This window comes from Hylobates moloch, unplaced genomic scaffold (assembly GCF_009828535.3).
Source record: "Hylobates moloch isolate HMO894 unplaced genomic scaffold, HMol_V3 SCAFFOLD_38, whole genome shotgun sequence".
Taxonomy (NCBI): domain Eukaryota; kingdom Metazoa; phylum Chordata; class Mammalia; order Primates; family Hylobatidae; genus Hylobates; species Hylobates moloch.
In genome coordinates, this window is record NW_026652313.1 from 665,538 (window position 1) to 689,747 (window position 24,210).

Here is a 24,210-nt window from a genome sequence, read left to right on the forward strand (position 1 = left end):
GCCACCATACCTGCCGGGTCTGACCTGCAGACCCTGGTGGAGCGACAGATGAAAAAATGTACGCAGACACAAGATTTTCTACCTGGGCCTGTGGCTAGGGGACCAGGCTGCTCACAGACACCGAGGAGGGTGCCATAAAGAGTCATAGCAGCCACAGCCCTGACAAGCCGGCACTGTGGGCATTTATTTAGTACAGATTTAATGACAAAAGCTTTGAGTCAACACAACTCGTGGGTAATTAACATGGTGACGCCCTCCCCCACCACCCCACCATTCCCCAGAGAGCAGTCCTGTGTGCGGATGATTAAAGGCCAGGTTCCAAGGCCTAAGCAAACTAACTTATCTAAATCAATTCCCTTGCACTTCCTTGTTATCTACCCTGAGAGAATTCAGCTGCCTTCAGCCAAATCCTCTTTTGAAGCTTTTGCAAAACCTCCTGGCCTTCCAATAAGGCTTGCATCTTTTTCCTATAATTTCTCCCACGAGCCTGACTAATCTTCTACGTCTACCTGTTTTCTGTTTTTTTTTTTTTTTTTTTTTTTTTTTGCATCAGGTTTTGCTGATTGAAGAGCACAGATGTGTGCAGCAACAGGTTTGTCTGGCGCAGAAGTCACTGCTCATGTTCTGGCTTTGCATCCTAGAATTAGTAAATAACATAAGACAAACATGAGTATAATCAGTAACATTCTTTTCCAATCAAGGAGTGACACCCCCCGCCCCCGCCCCAGGAGTGGGGGTTTATCCAAGAGAGATGTTCTCACACATCCTTCCATATGATTGTTTGTTGGGTGTGTAGATCTACGGCATTTAGGGATTCCAAAATTTTAGTTTTAAGTTGCCTTATTTCTGCTGTTAAATTATCATGTAAGGTTCCCCAGAGGTGTTGTTTCACTTCATCCCAGCTATGTAACAATTGATTCCAAGAGAAGTGACACAGATATGCTTATGCTCCCCGTCACAGTTTAATTGCTGTCGAAATGACAATGCATCTTGTTACTCCCCCACATATTCCAAGGAAGCTTGAGGGCTTGCAGACGTGCAAGAATCTTTTCATCTATACCCTGCTGTAAGAGAAGTTCATTAGACACATTTCTGGCCAAATTGTCTACAAAAGTAGCTGTTTGTACTGATTCAGTAATAGATGGCTATAGCAACACTAGCAGTTGCTGGGATGACTATGGCTGATACTATAAAGGCTATCAGTGTAACTGAATCTTTTGTGTCTGATCTGGGATAATGCATGTTCTAAGGTGGCAAGGGCAGAGGAACCTTGCCAATTGCATGTTAAATTGACTGGTAGGAAAGCCTCAAATTGTCTCCTCAATACCATGACACTAGTAATGTTTAAATTAGATATATTATAATTAGTGACACAAGAGGCGAACCAAGCCTGTCCCTGCACTTGGGTCACAAACGAGGAGTTTTGGGGTGTAATAGAAATATTGGCTCCCATAAGGAAAACACATGGATGGGTAGTGTAAATCAGGCACTGATCAGTGTGATTATGAAAAAAGGACATAGTATTATTGTGACTGGATTATGATATGTCCCATGCCAGGTGTTAAGGGAGGTGCCAAGATGTCCCAGGTGCCATAAAGTGTCCTGGGGTGGCATGGACCTTACATGGGGTCTGGGATATCCCATTCCCCTATCGGTCCAAATTATAGGGGAATGGGACGTGGCTATGAAACTGTCATTGATGCCATGATAGATGTGGACATCAGTACAATCGCCCTGCAAATGGCTGTGAGGGCTCCAGTCTAAGATGTTATAATTGCCTCACTGGGGGCTGTGGGCTTGTCCTCATGACAGACCTCCCAGCTAAAGTGGAATCTATTACTTTCCTGACTTTGTTCTTTAGCACAGGGAGGAATGTTTGGGAAAGTGGCATTAATTGCGTTGCCTGGTTTGAGGCTACCTGCAACTAAGACTGTTAAGGCATTTCCTTTGCCATGATGTAGCCATAATTGTGTTTGGGCAGGTACACAGTAAGGGTTAGAACTTTTATAACGAACACAGTGCGAAGATAGTGGAGTGATATGTACTGTTACCTGGCACCTTAGTCCAATGTGTACCATTAATGAGGGACCCCAATGGGGGTAAATCTATCCCTCCCAGCCAAGCAGTTATGTTATTAGAGGCTGGGAAAGGGGTATCTGCCTAAGTAACAGGGCAGATAAAAGGAGGATTTAGAAGATGGGCTTAATAGAGTGTAGCAGGTACAGGTTGCAGGCAAAGTGAGAGAATAAAAAAGGTCCTACAGGAGTTGCAATGTACAACAGAAAGCATAGCAAGGAACAAATTATCTGGAGTGAATGGTGTCTGTGTCTGGAGCAGGATTCTCTCAGCCTCCTAAGTCATCTTCTTCAGCATCCCCCAGGTGATGTTTGGGGCTTGTGTCATCCGCGGAAGCCACATTGTCCGGGGCTGTGGGTCTTGTAGGGTTAACTCCTTCATTTCTGGTACTGGGTTGGGTCCTAGCCACGCCATGTTATGGTTTGACGCATTGTGCTGGAATCCAAAGAGGACCTGAGGGGGTGTGAACACAAGGATATCCTCTTCCCTTTTAGCAAATCATTTGGACCACACCATACATTGCTATTTACATCCTTCCATGAAACTGCAGGTTTTATATCTTGAGAAGTTTTAGCAAAGTGCTTTTCTATGGCTGATTGAAATGTATCATCTAAATCTTTAAAATTAAGGATAAATAAGGCTTGTGATAGTAGTGTTGCAGGGTCCTTACTCATATTCCCCCTTTTTTGTTTTCTGAGCATATTTTTAAGAGTGGAGTGGGCACGTTCTAATATGGCCTGTCCTTGGGGGCTATACGGGATGCCTCTGGAATGTTGGATGTTTCATGTGTGACAAAATTGTTGAAATTGTGAGCTGGCATAAGCCAGATCATTATCGGTTTTAATTTTTGTGGGCTGCCCCATAAATGCAAAAGTTAAGAGAAGATGTTTAATAACATATCGAGTGGACTCTCCAGGAAAAGCACGTATGCTAATTAGGTGAGAATTGGTATTAATGGATACATGCACATATCTTAGTTTTCCAAATTCAGGGATGTGTGTAACATCTGTTTGCCATAACTGATTCGGTTCTAGTCCTCTAGGGTTAACACCTGTTGAAGGAGAGGATGTGCCTGTGAGCTGGCAATCTGAGCATTGCAGGATAATTTGTTTAGCTAGTCATTGGGTAAGTTGAAATTGTTTAGTTAAGTTTCTCCAACTTTGGTGGAAAAATTGATGCTATTGGGTGGCTTGGTCAAGTAGTGACATCATAATTTACAGGCCTGCTTGATTCTTGCCATGAACTAGTAGGCCAGGCAGTGAGCTGTGGGCTCAAATGTGTGTAATAAAAATAGGATGTGTACATTGATCTAGCAACTGATGAAGTAGCAGAAAAAGTGCACACAGGGTGGGCTCAAGAGTGGACGTAATGAGGGCTGGTTTAAGGTTCTGCAATAAATAAACAGAGTAAGCAGGGTCACTAACAATGTTGATCGGCTGAGCGAAAAAAGTTTCCAGGGCCAATATTAAGGCTCCAACCTCAGCTCTCTGAGAGCTAGTAAATCCAGAACGAATGAGGTAATTATGTGGTTTCCACCAGATAGCCGCTTTTCCATGTTTACCAGAGCCATCAGTAAAAAGCATTAAAGTGTTAGGTATGGGAGAGTGAACTTCTTTTGTAGGCACAACTACAGGAGTACAAGATAAGAACTGAAGTAGTTTATCAGCAGGAAGGGCATGCTCTATATGGCCTATGTAATCAGAGAGTGCTATCTGAAAATCTAGAGATAGGGGCAATACTGCTTCAAATTGCTTCTTGCTTAAAGGAATTCTGATGACATCAGGGTCATAACCTAGCAACTGATTGCATCATCTGTGGCCTGAATAGATGACTTTACTAACTAGCTGGATATAGGGAGATAGAGTTTCAGTTCCTGTATATGAGCAAATAACCCATTCTAGGAAGTGTCGCCCTGGGGCCTCCATCCTATTAATCCTGTTGGGGAATGTTTAGTAGGAAAAACAAACAATTGAACTGAATATTTTGGATCTATGAGATCTAGTTGCCTCTGAGAAATAGCTTGCTCTGTTTCCTCAATTTCTCTTTTTGCTGCAGGAGTTAAATACCTGGGAAAGTCTAGGGCTGTATTGCTTTTAGGATAGAAAACAGATTTTGCAACTTATCAGTAGTTATGCCCAAGGTGGGATGAAGCCAGTTAATATCGCCTAGTAATTTTTGATAATAATTTAAGTTATGTAAGTTGCTAGTATTTAACCTTTTGAGGTCTTACTGACTGGGAATATCTTAGTATGTATCCAAGATATTTCCGAGGAGAGGACATTTGTACTTTTTCAGGTGCTATGATTAAACCTCTTAACTGTATATTCTTTATGACAGAGGCATACAAACTTAAAAGTACTGGCTCTGTTGGGGCTGCCAGTAAAATATCATCCATCAAATGAATAATCTTGCAATTAGAAAATTCTTTTCTACTGGGGAGCAAAGCCTGGTTTACATGATACTGACACATGGTAGGACTGTTTAGCATTCTTTGAGGAAGCACTTTCCAATGAAATTGGTGAGCTGGCCTTTCATTATTGATAGCTGGTATTGTAAATGCAAATTTTTCTCTGTCGTGTGCAAGGGGAATAGTATAAAAGCAGTCTTTTAAGTCAATAATGACTATAGGCCAATCTTGAGGAAGGGCCCATCGTGGGGGAAGGGAGGCCCTGTTGAAGGGTCTCCACAGGTTGCAAATTAGCATTGACAGCCCATAAGTCATGCAAAAGCCTCCACTTGCCAGACCTTTTGGGAATGATGGAAATGGGCAGATTCCAAGGGCTGTTTGATGGTTCTATATGGCCAGCTTTGAATTGCTCCTCAACTAATTCATGGCCTCATAATTTCTCTCCCTTTAAAGGCTACTGTTCTACCCAAATTGGATCTTGAGAGAGCCAGGTCAGGGTTAGGGGAGGGATAATAACAGTGGCCATTATTAGAAGGAGGTCTGCAGAATGACCTCAATTAACCCTCTTGTAAATGGGCCAGCGGCTCCATTTTTTCTAATGCTTTTTCTTATCTCTTTATAAGTGTCAAAAGAAATGGATTCATATACCTGATTGCCTTGTGATCTTGCATTTCCAGGCAGGCTAAGAGCTCCCCTTCTAATGCCACTTGTCTAAGACAGGGTCCCATAGCTATAGCATATCCTTTGCTTTTTTCCAATTTATTGGAGAAGGGGGCTCAGGCAAAACCTTTGTTTTCTCTTTGCTATTTTTGCCTGGTAATGGCTGGGCTGAGGGAGAAGGAGGAGGCGGTAAGGTAGGTGATGGTTTTTTCTCCCTTCCCTTTTTAGGTTCCTCCACGTAGAGCAGGACCAAAGCAGCCCTAACTAAAAGCCCATAACGTTAGAGAGTTACTGGGACCCATTGCTCTTGTGCATGATGTTGTTTAAGATTTCTCCCCACTTGTTCCCAGAGCTCTATGTCTAGCATGCCTTCTTCTGGGAACCATGGATTATGGGAAACAACAGTTTGCATTGGGTCACTTAATTGAGCCTGCAAAACCGAGGCTCCACTAGCTTTAAGCAGCTGTTTCAATACTTTTATCTGTTGAGCTGATAACTGTTGTCCCATGATGAAACCCTAGCCTGAACAATTCCCTCTAACTTGGAAATCCCGAGCAGGCACCAATGACTTACTGACTGCGCAGTCTCTTCACCTTTGTTTTCGAGGATTCTGTTGTGATCCACTGCAGCATCCCTCACACAGGGCATCACCTGCCAGGTCTACCCCGCAGACCCTGGCTGAGTGACGGATTAAAAAATGTACACAAACATAGGTTTTTTGCCTGGGCCTGTGGCTAGGGGACCAGGCCACTCACAGACACTGAGGAGGGTGCCGTAAAGAGTCACAGCAGCCACAGCCCCGACAAGCCAGCGCTGCGGGCATTCATTTAGTACAGATTTAATGACAAAGACTTTGAGTTAACACAACGTGTGAGTAATTAACATGGTCGCACCCTCCCCCACCCCACCCAAGAAAGCAGTCCTGTGCATGATGATTAAAGGCCAGGTTCTGAGGCCTACGCAAACTAACTTATCTAGATCAGTTCCCTTACACTTCCTTGTTATCTGCTTTGAGAGAATTCAGCTGCCTTCAGCCAAATTCTCTTTCGAAGCTTTTGCAAAACCTCCCACCCTTCCAAGAAGGTTGGCATCTTTTTCTTATAATTTCTCCTACCACCCTGACTGATCTCTTACACACGCCTGGCTGCTTGCCTCTATTTTTAAAAACTCTTCAAAGTAAAGAATTAAATGATTGGCAGAATTTTGTTGTGGTTATTTACATGTGTGAAAGTTTGTCTTTTTATATAGAAATATATATATATATATATATAGAAAAACTATATAAGAAACAATACTTTTGTAATTTTAAAATTGTTTTTAAATAAAATATAATCACCATGCATATATAATAAACTTGGTTCATTTTTGACCTTTAATTATAGGCCAAGTACAATTAAGTTGATTTGTTTTTAAAGATTCCCCAACTTCTTTCTAGGTGTCCCTAAAGTGGATTGCAACACGTGTCATCCACTTCGGCCCCAGCTGGAGCTCCACACCAGGGAGCCCCCACCAGGAACAAAGCTGGGACAGGCCCCACATCAGGCACACACTAACAAAACCAGAAGCAGGGGGAAGGGCAGGGCAGAGTGAGGGCACCACAGGGGACCAAGAAGGGCTGTCCTCGGGGAAGGCCCAGGACCACCTGTTGGGGAGGAGGACTGCAGTCGTTTCTTATTCCTCAGTGTCCACCTTGCAACGGGGATAGCCATGAGTCAGCAGCTCCCCGGAAAGAGCAATATATTTAAAAAAGGAAAGTGAAGCCCACAGAGGGAAAACAAGGGTTTTTTTGAGCAAAGGGGGTTTTCTGAAGGTAACTTACTATTTTTTCTTTCCAACTCTGTGTCACCTATGACCTTTTCTGATGGAGATGTATTTTCTTTTTCCAAGCCTAAGTTTCCTTGTGTGCTGTGCGTGCTTCCTACCCACCCACCCTGAGCAGCCTGGCTGGGCAGGACTGGGTCTCCATGGGGACTGTCACCCTGGCCCTGGAGGTGCAGCTGCTGGCAGCAGCCTCAGCAGGCTGGGGTGGGATGCAGGAGAAAGCAGAGCTGGGAAGCCCTCTACCCCTGCCTTGCCCCTGGAGTCGCTGACTTGCTTCGTCCCATGTCCCATCCGCCGCCGCCAGGGCTGCTGACTGCTTAGCCAACAGCTCGCTCCCTTGCTCGCCTGCTCTTTTCCCCGCTGTTCCCATGCCAGCTTCTGCCCCTGGAACCAGAGAGGACAGGCCCAGGGCAGTGAAATAGCACATTCAGGAACTCTAGGGCACCCAGACCCCCACCCACTTGCCTCCTGAGGCCTCAGTGGGGAGGAGCAGGCAGGGGCCGGCCCCAAAGGCACAGATGAAGCCACCTAGTTTCAGCCCAGAAACCCGGAGAGGGGAACAGCCTGGAGTGGAGGAACCGATCTGCAGTGCAGCCATCCCCAAGGCTGAATCTTTAAGTGAAGGACCAAGCCAGGCCTCAGGGTGACTGTGATCAGGACTGAGGGGTGGACAAGGTGGCCCAAGTGTGGCTCCCAGACCCCGAGGCCCCACAGCCTCCCAGGTGCCTGTCATGATGACCCTCAGGTGGCAGTGACCCCGTCACTGTACAAGGCATTTTCTCCTGCTGAGCAGAAGGCATCATCCCTTGCAACTACGTCTTCCCACAAAGTCTTTCTCCCCTGGTACCAAAAAGAACCCTGTACTTCCTCCTCCTCCTCCCTCCTGCCAGTGCAGTGGCCTTGGTCTTGGAGAAGGTCTGGTCCCCGGGATGGGGCTCTCCTTTCCCTCCCCTAGCCCCGCCATCACCACTGGCCCTCTGCGAGGTTGGATACTTGAATGCCCCCTGCCCTGTGCCCTGGGCCTGGGCAAAGCTAGGAGGAGGAAACAGCACAACTCACAGTTTGAGCTGGGGGTAGTCTCGGCAAGGCTCCTGTCTGCACCCCTCCCTAACCTTCTCAAAAGAGGTGCACAGCTCTCAGGTGACTTGAAAACTCCTGGACAAATTCCATTCTAACTTCTTTTGACACATATACAAACCAACGGTTTAGAGATTCACTTGTGCAAACCCCTACTGTGTTTTTATCTTCCTGTTTAAAAGAGAAGTTTACTTAGCAATAATTATAAATAAATGAATATTCTTTAGTGAGGTGGAAAAAAAAGATTCCCCAACTTATGCTTCTTCCTCTGAATATGTAACTATATATTTTCAGCATATGATACCTTAACAGGAATCATGGTTACCATCAAGAGTTTCATTATATGATGAAAATTCACGGACACATAGAGGGGAACAACATACACCGGGGACTTTCAGAGGATGGAGGATGGGAGGAGGGAGAAGATCAGGAAAAAAAACTAATGGGTACTAGGCTTAATATCTGGGTGATGAAATAATTGGAACAACAAACCCTCACGACACAAGTTTGCCTATGTAACCAGCCTGCACTTGTACTCCTGAACTTAAAAGTTTAAAAAAAGAGTTCTGGAGGCCAAGGTGGGTGGATCATGAGGTCAGGAATTCAAGACCAGCCTGGCCAACATGGTGAAACCCCGTGTCTACTAAAAATACAAAAATTAGCTGGGCGTGGTGGTGTAAGTCTGTAATCCCAGCTACTTGGGAGGCTGAGGCAGGAGAATCGCTTGAACCTGGGAGGTGGAGGTTGCAGTGAGCCAACATCGTGCCACTGCACTCCAGCCTGGGTGACAAAGCAAGACTCCATCTCACAAAAAAAAAAAAAAAAAAAGAGTTCCATTATAATTTACACTAGTCAATTTACTGGAAAAGTAAAAATATGGTAAGAATGCTGAGATTATCAGTAGTTTCTATTTTCTAGTTATATTTTAGTTGCTTCCAAAGAAACTAAAATTTTACTCAAAAAGTTGTATTTCTGTGATCTTAGAAAATCACAGTGGTTATTCATTGCTTTGTTCATTCTAATCCATTGTATTATAAAAACGTAACTGCATAGTCTTTAGCTTAGATATTTGACTTTATGTACAGTCATGCACTGTACATGAGGGACATTTTGATCCCTCGTGTACACAGAGGGACATTTGATCAACAATAGACTGCATATATGACAAGGGTCCTATAAGGTTAGATTATTGTATTTTTACTTTATCTTTTCTGTGTTTAGATACACAAAAATTTACCATTGTGTTACAATTGCCTACAGTATTCAGTACAGTAACATCATGTACAGGTTTGTAGCCTAGGACCAATAGGCTATATACCATTTGTGAAAGTACAACTTATGATGTTTCCACAATGACAAAATCATCTAACCACGCATTTCTTAGAATGTATTCCTTTCATTAAGCAATGCATGCTGTGTATCTTAAAAGAAATAATTACTTAATTCCTACCAAGATTTTACAGATAGTCTCCAAATAAGACATCACCTTGGTTTGGCCAAAACTATCTATTCCAATATACTGAGTATCCTATTTAAAAAAAAAAAAAATCAATGAAGTCTCTTCGAAAGAATTTTTTTACTAAAGCATCAAATAAATCTCCAATCCTTCCATGGCATCTTCCTAACAGTATATCAAAAAATGACCTTTCATAATATTAGGAAAATTTTGTTCTTGGACTAATTTCGGGAGAACTCTTATCTTTCTTAGGAAATTAAGTGCTGCATTAATGTACCACTACTTTTTTTTTTTAAGGTAATAAAATGAACAAGTGGAGTGAAATGATTTGACCTGGTGCTTCAGTATCAGGGCAGTAGGGAGAATACTACTTGGGCTAAGGTCATCACTTAGCTCCCTGAGATGCACAGCAGGATAGGGTTGCTGTATTCCATGACAGCTAACACGGCGCCTTTTGTGGAGCAGGTAGTCAACACTGGTTCTTCCTATCTAATATAGAGAAATGTTCAGGAGTAACATTGGTCTCAATTGAATCAATGTGTTTGATCATTAATGTTTGGGACGTATTTCATTTTATGCCAAGAATGCAGTAACATGTTACAAATACAAAATTATTATTATTTGAGTTACCTAGTTTGATCTGTGTATTTTAATCAGTTTTCAAAGCCAGTGCCTTTCTCTGTGTGGACAAGATTTCAGAGTTTATCATGCACAAAGTTTCTTCTAAAAGCTGAATATAATTTTAGACCTTAAAGATTTCAACATATGGAAACAAATTAGGCATCTTCAACACATTTGTGAGACCTAAGTAAATCCACATCTAAATTCGTACAGTGTTTTGATATCTTTATCCTTCTTGATTGAATTAAGACTATTTTCTACTAAGCCTGAAAAAACCTGGAGGGAATGAAAGTAGCAAGTTTGTACAATGACTTTAATAGAACTTAGTAGTTAAAATGTGCTTTATCATTTAATGTTTAATCTTAAAATGTAATAACAATAGAAAACTTGGCTATGTGATAGAATGTGAGAAACTTTAGCAAAATGTTTGCTATTACTTCACAGTAAATACTGTGCTGAAAATCAGTAAGAGTCCTCCTTGCCTGCAAATCACACTACCACCACCATCATCACTGCCACAATGATAAAACCCAATGCTTAACTCTTGCTGCTTCCATTTTATCAGTGGAAAATAAAAGCGAAATATTCTTTATACCAGCTTTCTTAGGTTTCTGTTCCTTGAAAAATCGTGTTCCATAAATTTTCAGAATCTCCGGGACAAGATCAGAATTTTTTCTTAAAATTCTATATACAATTCTTTTTCTGTAATTTTTTTTTTTTTTTGAGACAAGAGTTTTGCTCTTGTTGCCCAGGCTGGAGCACAGTGGTATGATCTCGACTCACTGCAACCTCTGCTTCCTGGGTTCAAGTGATTCTACTGCCTCAGCCTCCCAAGTAGCTGGGATTACAGGCACCTGCCACCACACCCAGCTATTGTTTTGTATTTTTAGTAGAGGCAGGGTTTCATCACGTTGACCAGGCTGATCTCGAACTCCTGACCTCAGGTGATCCACCTGCCTTGGCCTCCCAAAGTTCAGGGCTTATAGGCGTAAGCCACTGCACCTGGCCTCTTTATTTAAATTCTATTGTAGATTGAAAGCAAAATTTATGAACTTCCCTTAAAAAAAAAAAAAGGCCACACTATTCCAAAAGGAAGACTTTAAAATGTTTCAATTTTATAAAACGTCTGATGTTCGAACTTTTAAACATGTTTAATTTTCATAATATCCAGCAGCTATGAAAGATACAGTATGATAAGGACTGCAATACATTCACTCCACTGGTTTTGCCATTAAAAAGTGGAAACTAATTAAGCATAAACTTTCCAGTTGTTTATGTTTATTATAGGATAATTCAACATAAGACCTTATCCCAGATAAAATTATTCAATGTAACTAAACTAAACATTTTGATTGACACACATCACATACACATGCATAGAAGGCATAAAAGGCCACCCTGTACCCTAAAAACTACGTGTGTGCCTGTGCAATTGTCTGTTCGTTGTCTCATAGGTATGAGTATCTCTTTTCTCACTAGCAGCTTTGATTACAAACTGCATTAAACCAATTTGATCATTCAGAATTTTGACATTATTTTAATATATATTGGTAACCTCCATCAGTTAATGGTCATTGTGGGCCACAGTTGCCACTAACCTTGCTTACAGGTGAGATACAACGACACCTGTTAGCTCAGGTTTACATATATCACATATGTAAACATTTATTACCAAACAGGCAAAAAAATGTCACAGAACTTTTAATTTCATTGAAGTCCCAGCTTACTGTCATTCTAGGCATTCTGTCAAGCACCATAAATGAAAAGTTCATTTAAGATAGTTGTTACAATATGCCAGCAGCATTATTTAGCCAAACTTAAGTCAGAGCAGGCAACATAATCTTTTGAAAACGGCTACGCAAAAGACTTAATCTTTAGGTCTGAAAAATACCTCTGAAGGGTATTGACTGTTAGCCTATCTCCATAGTTCTCTTTTCTTCTTATAATAATTAAGGTGCCTGTGTAACATTTCTAATTGACTCACATCTTAAACACCACTTAAGCAATGGATAAAAAAGTCTTACATCCTTATGTTAAATAACAAACCTTTTAATACTTGAGAGAAAGAAGGCTTAAACACTCATAGTAACCATCTCTAGAATGTGAGCTTCTAATTGGAGGTTTTCAAATGCTAACTACTCTGAATCTAAATGAAAACTTACTGCATATTTATATCACATTGTCTATTCTTAGATATTTTAAAGTTTCATACAATAAAAGTCACTTATAAAAGATTATTATGAATGATAACTACCAAAATCAGAAATCATTTTACATTTCAGTAAGCAAGGCAAAAAGTAATCTTACGACATGTTGTCATTGCAGTTAATATTATATTAATACAGATTAGAAATGCATGTGTTCACATAAAATAAACCAAAATGTCATTTCCTTAACTCTGATGCAACAATTATTTTGAATTCCAGATACGTTCCAAGTTCATGTCTAATAAAATTAACTTTTTATTATGAGAATGATCACCAAGCCTCAGTCATTGTGGTCTCAAAATTTCATCTGGTGATTCTAAACTTGGAGTTAGGGGGAAAACAAAACATGATGTGAAGTGATTACAGCAATTAAACTAATTAACATGTCCATCATCTCACATAGTTATCTGTGTATGTGAGGTGAGAACATTTAAGATCTATGCTCTTAGCAAATTTTGAGGGTATACAATAAAGTTTTATTAACTATAGTCACCATGCTGTACATTAGATTTCTAGAACTTATGCTGATTCCATAAGATTAGAATATTATATTTTTGTGGTATCTTTTCTCTGTTTTGATATGCTGAGATACACAAATACTTCCCATTGGATGACAATAGCCTACAGTATTCAGTACAGTGACATGCTGTGCCGGTTTATAGCTTTGGAGCAACAGGCTATACCATGCAGCCTAGGTGTGTAGTAGGCCATACCATCTGAATTAATGTAAGTACACTCTGATGTTCATGCAATGACAAAATCACGTACAATGCATTTCTCAGAAAGTATTTATACATTGCTTTTGTACCGTGGCTTGTGACTAATACTGCAATGAACATGAAAGTGCAGCTATCTCTTTGAAATACTAATTTCTTTTCCTTTGGATATATATCCAGACATGAGGTTGCTGAATCATATGGTAATTGTATCTTTAATTTTTTAAGGAACCTCCATACTGTTTTCTGTAATGGCTGTACTAGTTTACATTCTCACTAGCAGTGTTCAAGAGTTGCCTCTTCTCCACACACCTGACTCCTTAGCAGTTTGAAATAATCATTCCTGCTCATGCCTCTTGCAGCTGTCTCACCTCCACATGAATAGACCTGGCACTACCTCTCACCAACACTTGTTATCTCTTGTCCAAATAGTAGCCAATCTAACATGTATGAGATGACATGTCATTGTGGTTTTGATTGCATTTCCCTGATGATTAGTGATGTTGAGCATTTTTTTTTTTTCTTTTTTTTTCGAGACAGAGTTTCGCTCTTGTTGCCCAGGCTAGAGAGCAATGGTGCTATCTCGGCTCACCGCAACCTCCACCTCCCGGTTTCGAGTGATTCTCCTGCCTCAGCCTCACGAGTAGCTGGGATTACAGGCATGCACCACCACGCCTGGCTAATTTTGTATTTTTCGTAGAGGCGGGGTTTCTCCATGTTGGTCAGGCTGGTCTTGAACTCCCGACCTCAGGTGATCTGCCTGCCTCAGCCTCCCAAAGTGTTGGGATTACAGGCGTGAACCACTACACCTGGCCAAGCATTTTTCTTAAAAATATATCTGTTGGCGAGAATTCATCTATTTCTTATGTTTCCATATTATTTTTTGGTGTCCATTCCAAAATGTCTTATTTTATCATTAGTTATTTTTTCTCCTTCCTTATATCTTCTCCCTGAATTTGAGTTTCTAGAAGACAGGGCTTAAATGTTATTTGTATTTCCTTCCCACTCAGAGCTCAAGAATAGGCTTTGCCCCCTAAACATGTTCAACAAAAAATTGGTAATTTATATTGATAGAGCACACAGGTATGTGTCAAAGAAAAGAATGGTTCTTTCTCCATGCATGAAAGTTTGCAGTCCCCTCTGCTTTCACAAATTCATACCATTTGGCCATGTCTTTCTGACAAATCTCATTTTAAACCCAAAATGTAGAGTTGTATCTGTCACATAGTAAACTTGCAATAAATGACTGTTAAATATTTGGAAAAATAAACTCTGGAACAGTCATGTGTCACTTAATGAGGATGATACTTTCTGAAACATGCATTGTTAGGTGATTTTTGTCATTGTGTCAACATCACAGGGCGTATTTACACAAACCCAGATGTACTACACACCTAGGCTACCTGGTAGCCTATTGTTCGTAGGCTATAAACCTGCACAGCATGCTACTGTACTGAATACCGTAGGCAATTGTCACACAATGGGAAGTATTTGTATATCTAAACATATCAAAACATAGAAAAGGTACATTAAAAATACGGTAGTCTAATCTTATGGGACTAGTGTTGTATATGTGGTCCATCATTGACTAAACCTTCATTATGCGAAGTTGATTATGTGAAGTCTTCATTGACTAAAACTTCATTGACTGAAATACAGCATTTAACTGTATTTATTATTTTTCATCTTTACCCAATATTTGGAACTATTTAAAATTATGTTTCCCCTTGTATTTCAAATATACCCACAGGAAGTCTATATAAATCCTGAATGAAAGAATAGGTTTAAGAATAAAACATAGTTAATAAATAAAAATACTCTTTAGGAGGCTGTATGGGTCTGAAGTGTAGATTTTTGGGTAAGTAAAATTTTGATATACTGTTACATTTCCAAAAATAGTTAGGAGAGTACATAGAAATCTGTATGCCCTTTACCCAAATGCCTCAGTTATTAATATTATGTCATATTTACATGCATACTCTCAGTAATATACAATATTCTGTTTTTGTTTTTGAGATGTAGTCTTGCTCTTGTCACCCAGGCTGGAGTGCAGGGGCATGGTCTTGGCTCACTGTAACCTCCGCCTCCTGGGTTCAAGCGATTCTCCTGCCTCAGCCTCCCAAGTAGCTGGGATTACAGGTGCCCACCACCATGCCTGGCTAATTTTTTGTATTTTTAGTAGAGACATGGTTTCACCATGTCGGCCAGGTTGGTCTCAAACTCCTGACCTCAGGTGATCTGTGTGTCTCGGCCTCCCAAAGTGCTGGGATTACAGACGTGAACCACTGTGCCCAGACAGTAATATACAATATTCTGTTCTCATTAAACTTTCACCTATTGGTGTTTCTCATCTGAATCAATTATTACTATGAAAATTGCCCAGTGGCTATTTGTTAATTTGGGTAATTCTATCATTCTTTCTATATTTATTAGTAGAGCTCTAAGATAAAGCATTTTTTCTTTATTATTTATATCAGTATGGATTCATGGATTTTTATTTTATTTGATGAGTTCTGATTCATTTATGTTCTTAGTTAATTTGATTCTCAAATTGGCTTAATTCGGCCAGTTAAACTCTCTCCAAATTGTCTTCTGGATCCTTTTCACAGGTCCCCATCATTCCTGAGAATTTCCTTATTTCTTGGCACAAGTTGGCCAAGGTTAATCTTGTACTTTTCCTGCCCCAACTCTGAATCGGCCGTTTCTTTAAGAATACTTGGTTCCTTTTTAGTGGATAATCATATTTAGAAATTGTTTTGTGGTTATTAATCAGTCGTCCATTCAAAAATCTTACATTTATTTTAGCATTGCTATACATGATTGATCTCACATTTACACTGCTTGCACATTTCTTAATGAGAGACAGCCTCTAAGAAAAGCTTAAAAATATTCCATGTAATTATTAAAATTTAAAATAATTGGTAAAATAAGAATATTTTATATTTAAAAGTCTTATAGATTCTGATTAGCTTAATAATACTCATTTTTGTGTGTGTGTATCATGGCTAACTTATTGAGGGGGAAAATGGTATCTTTTTTTCCCAAAATATTCAGGCCATTGTACATTTAGAAAATAAAGATATAGGATAGTTAAATATATAATTTTTGCTTTTAATGTCATTGCTAGTTCCAATTTATTCTACATTAATAAATGCAAAACAATTTACCGACTTAATAAAAATATACCTTTGATAATGAAAATTGACAGGTAAGAGTTGCTTATTCCATTTATATTTGTTGCTCAAGCATCTGTTTTCATTGATGTGTTTCTATGGGAGACTAATGCCTTGGAATTTTTGAAAACTGTAATTATGCTAATATGATTCATGGCACCTTTGACATCTGTTTAGACATATGAAAAGTAGATTCACTTTTCCAGTGAGTATTTTTGGCAAGGGTAAAATTTTCCCCAAAATGTATTTTCAAATGTAGTCAGCTAACTCCTGACTTTGATAGAACACAGAATACAAGTGAAAATCTTCGTGACTTTTTTTGCTGCAGGGACACTCTAAACTAAGTGCAGGCCACTTGATTCTCCCTGACTTCAACCTAGCCACAAACTCTGGGACAATCATGGGCTATGAGTCCTAGAGGAGTGTCACAGTGGCTCATAATTGCATCAGCCTTCCTGCTAACATGGGCCTGAGCAATTTCTCCCAATAACTGGACTTCTTTCTTAAAAGCAGGAACCTGCTAGGTCTGTTAATGGGACATTTCTCTTATCCCCGGAGCTGAATATCTTCTTTAATTCTTCTATCATTGTAACTTACACACATTTAAATAAACTGAAGACTAAAGCATGTTTTTAAATTATTTGGCAGATTTCAGCATAAAAGCTATAATAGCTCTGAACTTCAGGGCCAGTATGAAAGCTTCATGATATGGATATATGTGAAAGAAAATTCATCAATAACAGTGTATTTTGGTGGGAGGCTCACAGATATAGTATAGTCCAATTTCCTCACATTATAGATTTACAGATGAAGTGGAGAGGTGGCTCTATTTATGTAACTTACTCACTCTTATTTTGAATGAAGTCTAAAGTAACCCCCAAATTCAAAATCAAGACATGACGTTGCTTCCTCTGACACTGGTTGTCCTACTGTGTAACATTTCACCTTCCAATTCCACCTTTTCTTCTCTTCCAAATGGAAGAGAAGAACAGTGGAAGAACATTCCACTATTCTCTGTTCACATATCTTCTGATCAATAGCTAATTAATTTTAATGACATTCTTAATAATCTTGCTTGCCAATAATGCCATTTTTTGGATTTTAGAATACTAATTAAAAAGGAATTCTACTTAAATCATTTAAACTTTCTGGAACCTAAGAAGTATTGTGGGGGTTGGGAGTTAGCTTAAGCTTTGCTTTCACACTCCTTGATAGATTGCAATTGAAGTAATAATTTATAGGTTGTTTAAAAATTTTAATTTAGTATAACTCTAATTTAATATATAAAAGCTCTGAAGACCATGTACCTACCTTTAAAAAAACTGAACTGAGCACAGTTCAGCTACATAGGTAGCTATGGAACCTATTTTTTTTTTTTTAATGTTGAAGGAAATCCAAATAAGTTACATCCATTCTGTTTTTTTTAAATACCTCCTTTTGTCTTAATAACTTAGGTCATATAAAATAAAAAATTTTAGAAATAAAGCAATTGATGGAAATGTTTGAAAAGGGAAAATATAGAAATTGTACATAGTATTATTGACAAAATATTTGAAGATCCTAAGTTTTTACTGAAACAATACAAATGATTTATAATGAACTTAGTCTTAGAATAATGAAAAGGTATAATATATTTTTCTAGTATCCAGGAGTTCAATATGACTTAAAAGGGTATTTTAAATGACATTAAAGTTTAAAATGTAGAATTTCTTTCAGTCTTATTCCCCTCCCCAAATACTAAGCGTGTACATGTCTCTAATTTCTAGCCAGGGGACGATTGCTTATCCTCCGACTTTGCCCCAGCCTCATCCCATACAGCTGCCTAATTATTGCCAAATCTAATTTTTGTGAAACGCTCCCACGATGACTACTGATAGCTCCACTGGCCTGTCTAAATATTGACAGACTGCTTGCTTATTGTTCAAATTACTGAGAATAAAATGAAAAGAAACACTTCTTTTCATACAACAACATGTCTTCCAACAGTTTTCAAACATTAGAACTACTTATGTATGGCGTTTATATCTATCTTCAGAGATGTTTTTGCAGAAAGTTAATTGTTTGGGCTAGTTATAATAAAATGTCAAAAAGGAACATTGTGTTGAATGTGTTGTCCAGAAAAATCTTGAATATCCTGATACCTTAGTAGACAAGTCAAGACTTTTTGTGCAAAAAGTCAGGATGGAACAATAACGCTTGTAGACACTGCCCATATTTATTAGAAGCAAAAGAAAAAATTAGAATTTAGTGGCCTATGCCTAAACATGATTGGCAATTTTAATATCATAGACAACCTAAGTATTTTTCTTTTTTTTTTCAATTTAAGCTTCTTTAATGTTGATGAAAGGTATTTGTAGTTCATATAACCACACTTATGTGAAGGATAGCAGATGCTTCGTATAAATTATCACTTTGATATACATATCTTGCGGTTTATGAGAAAAGAGAAAAAATAATACATCGGTTTTGCTACCTTTTAATGGGTTTTTTTTTAAGGGATTGTTTTTTAGGCCTTGTCAGCAACATCAAACGAAAGGTACTGAGTACTCCACAGGGTACGGAGTGCCGCCAAGCACCTTAGAAAAATTACATGACACGGAGAAAATGTGCTTCTTGCTCCTTGAGGAGCTTACAGTCTAGGGATTTGACAACTCACAGTCTTAGGAACTGAGTGAACAACAAAGTAAGGCAAATTCTTCATCCCCTAGAGCTATTGTGGACTGAATCATTTTAGAATTTGGAATTAATCCAATCAAGATGAGAGACAAGACTAAATTTGGCCGAGAATTCGTTCAGGCTTGCATAGTTTTTATTAACATCCGTCTAGTAAACAGAATGGACCTAACAGACAACTGAAAGTAAAGACTAGATCTCTTGAAGTGCAAGGGCTAAAACAACTTAATTGTGGTTACTTATTTTAAAAAGCAAACATACTGAATGGTATAACTAGGGTGATTACACTAGTTTAAAAATAGGCCAGGTACTGACACTGCATTCCCCTCATGCATTGCTCATTTAAAATAGTGAATATTAAAATATGTGGGCTTTACCTCTAACCCACCGAAAGCCCACCACAAATGTTCTGTGTATCAAATATCCACCTTATGTGTATTACGAAAGTTTTATTTATGCCCCATTAAGTCAAAAGTAAATAGCCAAATTATAGTAAGCTAATGACCTGCATATTTTCATATGGATGAATGTCAGTATATTTAAATAGGAAATAAATGGTGATCCTATCTACCTATATAAAAAAATAGAATATTTTTCGAGATTTTGCATACTCCTCACTATAAGAAGAGGTATGCAGGTTTTAAGGTTTCACAATCAGTTGTCAGAAAAACAGCAGTTATGCCTGCAGTATCTCGTTAGCATCTGACTCAATTATTTTTAGATTACATTGTTTAGAAGACATTGTAAACCCATCTAAAAATTTGTAATTATTTTGAGAGGTTCCAATGTTAACCCTAGAATCATCATCAGAAAGAGTAACAATGTGATGTAGAAGAAGAGCTAATCAACATGACTAAAAATATGCTCATTTTCAGAAAAACAATCTGGTCATCTGGAAACAATCACAGCTACAACCTAGGGAACACTCCCATATGGGATACTGATCTGGCCAAGGCACACTTTCTAGGCAGGAAAACTCTCAGATCAGGGTGAATTTAGGCCACTTCAGAGAAGCTGCCTATAAACATCCAGACAGACCTTCTTAGGCAGCAGAACTGGTCCAATTCCTCTCAAAGCAGTTTGACACTACCCTACCCACATCAACCCAAGGCTTGAAGTTAAGTCAAAAGAGCATACTGGAGCAAAAGTGAACAGATGTGTAAACTCTAGCACATTCTTATTGCTGTATTAAGTCTGAAGATGAGCATATCCTACCCACAACAGTATTGTTTCAGGAAGGAGGGTAGGAGTAGTGGTAAATTAGAAAATAGAATATTAATTGCCCAATTAATAGAAAAGTAAAAACATGTTTCAAAATCTACAATAAACCTGTATCCAAAGGAGTCCTATATATCAGTGATGTGCTGGACTTTGAATTCTGTGGTACAGCTTTGCATTGGACTCTGGCCTACTGGGCTGGGTACGGCTTGCTTCCTGCCTGTTGAAGGGTGAATACGCTACACAGAGCTATGATGGTTTCTACTGAGTGGTAAAATTCACAGAAGTTCCAGGTTCATCATACCAGGATCATTCCTTGTGCAAAGTTTGATGTAGATAAAGATAAAGTGGTTTCTTGGTCAATAATTGCAATTTCTTTCTTTTAAAGTCAGTGGGTTTCTTGTATAGTTCTATTACAATTGGCCCAGGTTTAATTTCATCCATCTCCATGAAAGCAAAACACTTGGTGCTGGTAAACCTTTTTTTAGGCTTGTAGTGTTTGAATTCAAAGAAGATAGCTGCACCTTTGGTTAATTTTTCAACATGCTTCTGGAGATCAATGTCCACATTAAAATGAACATATGTATCTTCTTTTCTTGAAGCCACAGGAGTATCTTGCACAGGAGTTAAGTCTATGCCATTCAGATCCTTTACTCTAACTGTAATATAGGGATCGATGCACTGCCCAGCATCTTTCAAACCAATTTTCTCAATTCTGATAGTGAGTAATGTCATTTCTGGCTCTGATGGCAACCTTGGTCTCTGAAGTATTGGGAACTCTAGCAGGAAAAGAATCAGGAGACCCTGCTCCAGCACCACCCTCTTCTTCATCTTCTTCAAGTTCCAAATTCTCTTCTTTACCAGGTGCCAAAATTCTTAATGGGACAGGCTGAACATCAAGTGGGAATTCTTTATTATATGTAAGAATATTCTTTAGGATTGGTTCTAGCTTCTTCAGGTCCTCCAGTTTAAATTCTTGAGACTGTGTGGACTGTAAAGCTGCACTTCGCAATTCCAAGCATGTTGCAATTTTGCCTATGGTTTTCTTTTGTTCTTCTGTGAATTCAGAATTATTGTGCTGAGCTTGGGGCTCTTTTTGTAGATGTCTTGCTAATATCTGATACTCATCTATCGCCTCCACCAGCTGTCCCCAAGAGTCGAAGTCGGGGCCTCTCCTAAAACTGGCACCCCAGTGCTGCAGCAGACTCCGGGTCACCTCCGACATGGCCGGTCCCCACCCTATCTCCTCCAGCCCCTACCCCAGCAAGGCCTGGTTCTAGGGCGCCATCCTCTCCGGACGTGACCCCAAAATTAACACGGCCAGGAGGAACTGCTACGGCCACCACCGCCACCCGCCAAGGAGCCGCCCAAGCCCATTGTCAAGGCTATCTTGGGTGGTAAGGGCTTCCCTCTATAGACCCAACCAAGTAGCTTTGGCTTCCAGTGCAAAAACTCGTATATGTGGATCAAGTCCTTTGAAGAACTATCACGGTTTTAGTGCTATTATCTATGCACTATTCTACTTTCAAATAGTCATGATGGAAAGTTTAATAACCAAACATTTCACATGTTCACACACTATGACTAAAGGGTATTATCACAATATACATTACTATTTTTTATATCTATATCTGCATCTGCATCATTATCTAGGATATCTATAATACATTTTTAATACCTGTATTCTTAGTATGCATTTCTGGACAAAGGCAGATTATTACTACGTAAAGCAATAACTGCATCAGTTCCTCTTTGCAGTTCTTTCCCTTTCTCATCACATTGCCATAGAGGGGCAGGCCTGTATGGACAGAGGGGTTTTTTTTCACCATGGGAAGGGAACCTCAAAAATTGAAACTCTGAAGGCTACATGGGAGCAGGAGAGTTCCCCCTCCCCTCCAGAAAGACAAAGAGAAACCCTATCTCCCTAATGTAAACAAATGCCTTTTGGGAAGAGAAAGGGAAGGTGTCTGATTTCTTGCCCACTGGAATCGAAAGAAATGCCTCGGGGTTGGGAAGGGAGATAAAATAAGCATTTCAGAGTTTATAATCCAGAGTTTTATATTTATGTGTAATCAAATGAAAATTTGGCATTTTTTCCCTCCAGAGAATCATAGAATGTTAAATTTCCATAGGTCTTTAGAAATTACCTTTGCTTTCAAATAGCTTCAAGCGTTGCCCAGGTGGGAAGAACATGTTTGGGATTGGAAGGAAGGTCCAACAGACAGGATTCTAGGCCTCTTACACTGCACTTGCAACTAATGCATCTGTATTTTTATCTGCTGAAAATAATTGAAAGCCACACATTTACTCCCCAACCCCAGGTCCATGGACCAGTACCAGTCCATGGCTGTTAGGAACCAGGCTGCACAGCAGGAGGTGAGTGGCAGGTGATCCAGTGAAGCTTCATCTGTATTTATAGCCACTCTCCATTGCTCACATTACCACTTGAGCTCCGCCTCGTGTCAAATCAGGGGTGGCATTAGAGTCTCATAGGAGGGAAAACCCTACTGTGAATTGTGCGTGCGAGGGATCTAGGTTGCCTGTTCCTTATGAGAATCTAATGCTTGATGATCTTTCACTGTCTCCCATTACCCCCAGGTAAACAAGCTCAGGGATCCCATTGATTCTATATTATGGTGAGTTGTATAATTATTTCATTATGTATTACATATATATAGTAATAATAGAAACAACAATAATAATAGAAACATAGAAACAAAGTACACGACAAATGTAATGCACTTGAATCATCCCCGAACCACGCCCCCTCCCCACCGCCACATCCCCAGATTGTAGAAAAATTGTCTTCCACAAAAGTAATCCTTGGTGCCAAAAAGGTTGGGAACAGTTGCTCTAGATGAGAAATCAGCCTAAAGCCTCTGTGGCAGGTGGAACTAATGTGATACAAAGGGGCATACTGTCTATATACTGTGGCTTTCCCCATCATTTACACAAGCCATTTTCATTTCTGAAAGCTAGTTTCCTCCTTTACAAGTTAGTTCTTGCTGAACATAACTTACAGGACTGTTGTGAGGATTAAATAACATAAGGTAGATGAATGCTTTCTGTAAAAAACATACAAACAAACAACCACTGTATTAACATTGCAGGATATTACTAATAGCAAAAATCTGAAGGTTGAAACTCAGCTCTGTTTTTGCTGTATCTTTTTCTCTTCACTTCTCTTTTAGTTTCTCATGTAGTAAGCTCTGTGACTTTAGATTTTACTCTTCTAAAAATGCCCCTTGATTAGGGTCATCTCAGGTGACAGGATAGAAACAATTTCTGTTCTTTAGGGCAAATTTGGTGATTATAAATCCTGGAATAATTCTCAGCCCTGAAAAAATACTTGTTTTAGGCAGTTGTGCTTCACTTTGTCATTTACCTGGTGAATTTATTATTCTTTTCATCCATTCCTGTTTGAGAACTCTATATTCCAGTTCTTACTGACTTTGAAGGAAAAGTAGATTGAATTTCAACCTGCTCGGGCCTTTTTGTGACATTCAGGGATCCATTAAACATGACCTGGATCAACATGAGTGAAGTTTAAATGAGTAAGTCATTTTTGGATTACTGGTGCCACCAGCCTTATTCTCAGGATTGAAAACAAAATGGCTCTCTCATTCTTCCAACCTACCATCACACCCCTTTATTTCATTAGTAAATTCACTGGAAGAAAAATGTTATAGAATCCTTGAGTTGGATTTTCCTGCATGATTCCCTAATTCTAATGAAAAGGACTCAAGATCCAGAGTTGCTAAGTGATTTTACCAAGACTGTGCTCTTTTAATCAAAATGGGGTCTAGATAAAATAACCTAGATAATTTTAAATCAGTGTTTTCCAAACACGCCCCATTGCTACTTTGGCAGAATGTTCCTTCCAGGATAGTGTAATTGGTTGATATTATCTTTCCAAATTCCCAGTACTAATAACAGAAAGTTTTATCAAATAAAAAAATGAGTAATGTGTATTTCAAAACACAAAAAATTACTATGACTTAAAATTCAACAATATTTTAGGATGCATCATAGAGAGTATCCTCCAATGGCTTTGCATGAAGAAAAATTTCATACTTCTGTAGGTGTGAGTGGCTGCTCCTCTGCG

At 39.3% G+C, this 24,210-nt stretch overlaps 1 protein-coding gene and 1 pseudogene across 3 annotated transcripts in view; one reads left to right on the forward strand and one right to left on the reverse strand.

The window, feature by feature from the left end:
- LOC116463473 (Golgi-associated kinase 1B) overlaps positions 1-24,210 on the forward strand; it is a 257,534-nt gene that overhangs the window by 73,140 nt on the left and 160,184 nt on the right. The gene's annotated exons all lie outside the window — the stretch shown is intronic.
- Positions 20,312-21,330, reverse strand: LOC116463472 (axin interactor, dorsalization-associated protein-like; annotated as a pseudogene).